This window comes from Podarcis vaucheri, assembly GCF_965113315.1.
Source record: "Podarcis vaucheri genome assembly, chromosome: 15".
NCBI lineage: Eukaryota > Metazoa > Chordata > Lepidosauria > Squamata > Lacertidae > Podarcis > Podarcis vaucheri.
Genome location: NC_138753.1, coordinates 24,865,778 through 24,868,797, shown reverse-complemented (window position 1 = coordinate 24,868,797; position 3,020 = coordinate 24,865,778).

Below are 3,020 nucleotides of genomic sequence, written 5' to 3'. Positions count from 1 at the left end.
GCCACACATAATTTTATATATGTCTGCCATGACACCTCTTGCCTCTTCTCTAAACTAAGAAGTTCTAAATGTTGCAAGCTTTCTTCATGGGGGAGTCACTCCAACCTCTTGATCGCTTGTTTGCCTTTGGTGGCCTGTGTCTTTGGGATATGTGGCCGGCAGCATAGTACAGTGGTACCTCGGTCTAAGAACAATCCTGTTAATGAACGATTCGCAACGCACTCCAGAAAACCAGAAGCAGGTGTTCCAGCTAGCGCACTTTGCCCCAGAAGACGAATAGAAGTCGACCGGTGGAAGGGCACTGATGGTGGGAAGCCTCATTGGGGAGAGCACGACTCAGTTTAAGAATGTTTTTGGTGTAAGAACAGACTTCTGGAACGCATTAAGTTCGTAACTGGAGGTACCACTGTAATGTAAATTATCTTTGGTCTACTTACTGATCGGAAAGAAAATGATAGCTTAAAAGCAGGGGTGGGGAATCTGCATCCCTCTAGATGTTGTTGGACAGCACCTCCCATCACCCTCAGCCAACATGGCTAATGGTCAGAGATGATGGGAATCGTAGTGCAGCATCATCACAAGGGTTGCTGATCCTCCATCCTTCCTTTAGTGCCAGCTTTGTGCATGTTCAGGGCTACTATGCACTATAATTGTGGGAAGGCATAATTTGCTGTTCAAAGTGTTTTAGGCTGACCCAGCTGGTATGTGCGAAAGACTTAAGACTACAAAGTCCATAATGCAGTGCAACCAAATGCAAACCATAGAAGTGGGCCTCTTCTGAAATCATCCAGGGCCTTTTCCTCAAATCGACAGTGTGCTTATATCAAATGAATTGAGGTGGAGAACCACCACATTTGCAAATTAGCAGATAGATGCCCTCAGGAATCCGCATCACAGAATGAAACTTCTCTGGTCGGTGCATTCCTCTGGTAACATCTGGGGGAAGCTGTAAAAAGGGCTATGTAGAATTTAGCCACCAAACGAATGGTTCCTGTTCCAACAGCTTTCAAACCATGAAGAGCGAGCCTCTCTGAGATGGAGAAGTTGTGAGGGATGTGGAAGCAGGCTGGGTGCCTTCCTCCATTTTCAGTCTAGCAGCAACCCAGATATATCTGCATGACAAGGTCTGTAGTGCAAAAGCCACCAGAGAGGTGACGCCACTCATCGTGAAAGAGGCTCCTTGTCATCTCAGGTCTCCACAATTCAAAGCTGGAGGCAGCTCATCTGCAATCTCATCATCTGTTTAATCTTGCATGGGACTCTAATGGTTCCTGGCCTCCTGTTTACCATCGTTCTGTTTGACTCCCTAATTACTATAATTAGGAATGCTGTCAAAATCTGGGCGGTGCCAAGGTGGCCTTGTGAGTGGCAAATGGATTCTTCCCAATAGCCAGACACATTAAGAGGTCACTGACATGGCCACTTTCCCTGTCAGCACAAGATGCCTGATGCAGCTTTACTACGAGATTTGGCTGAGTGCATAAACTGGTCCTCAGAAACTGGATGGCCTGGCAAGTTAGGTCTGTTTGGCATGTCTCTGTGTGGCTCCTGGCTCCTGCTGCCTTTGATTTCCTGCCAACAAGGTGAAGATCTGCCTTGAGGTCTTCACTTGCTGGAAGCGCTTCTCCCGAGTTCAGTATCTGAATACCTGTGCACCCTTAATGGTCCTCTTCCCATGGCAGAATTAATGCATCCCACCCCCAGTGCACCAGTGAAGGAGCTAACACCACTTTAGATTTGAGTTAATGAACCAAAAATTCCAGCTTAATGAGTTTTCTACTGTGGAGAATAATTAATATAATTAGCACTGATATGAAAATTATGTTCCTGGAGTCAGAACTATGAGGGAGGGTGTATGTGTGCAGCTGATTCACCATAGGCTTTGAATATGTACGGTCTTGTTTTCCTACAAAGAACATTTGAAATTCAGTTCTAGTAGCTTAATGAGCCTGTCCAGAGATATTGGACTTCAACTGCTACGAGTCCTGGGTAGAATGGCCAATGGTAATGGGTGATGGGAATTGTAGTCCGACATTATCTGGAGGGTACCAGGTCCCCCACCAATGTTGTAGATGATAATAAAGCAAATATTAAAAAAGGATTAGGCAGCTGAGCTCTTTGGTCCTGCATCCCATTTAGAATAGATGATCTGTCTTGTTTCAGTCTAAGTAACTTTTGCAAATTTTCACCCATGATTCTTTTTCATTTGAGCAGCAATCTGCAATCCAGTATAGGTTTAAACCACTAAGAACCGCATTGCAATAGTTAAGAGTACTGCAGAACAAATTGGGTAGAGCTAGCTGTACTGAAGGAACGTGGGTGGCGCTGTGGGTTAAACCACAGAGCCTAGGACTTGCCGATCAGAAGGTCGGTGGTTTGAATCCCTGTGACAGGGTGAGGTCCCATTGCTCGGTCCCTGCTCCTGCCAACCTAGCAGTTCAAAAGCACATCAAAGTGCAAGTAGATAAATAGGTACCGCTCCAGCGGGAAGGTAAACAGCATTTTTGTGTGCTGCTCTGGTTTGCCAGAAGCAGCTTAGTCATGCTGGCCACATAACCCGGAAGCTGTACGCCGGCTCCCTTGGCCAATAAAGTGAGATGAGCACTGCAACCCCAGAGTCAGTCACGACTGGTCCCTTTACCCCTTTACCTTTACCTAGCTGTACTGAATGTATGAACTGCTTCCTGAAAATGTTGTGGAGCAACTTACAAGAGTAACACACAGGAATAAAAATACAGTGGTACCTTGGTTGTCAAATTTAATCCATTCTGGGAGTCTGTTCAACTCCTGGAACCATTCGAAAAGCAAGGTGTGCCTTCTGATTGGCTGCAGGAGCTTCCTGCACTCAATCAGACGCTACGGAAGCCGCGTCAGACATTCAGCTTCCAAAAAACATTCGCAAACCAGAACACTTACTTCCGGCTTTGTGGCGTTCGGGAGCCAATTTGTTCAGGAGACAAGCCGTTCAACAACCAAGGTACCACTGTACATAAATGTATTGAAAACATAGAGGGAGTTTA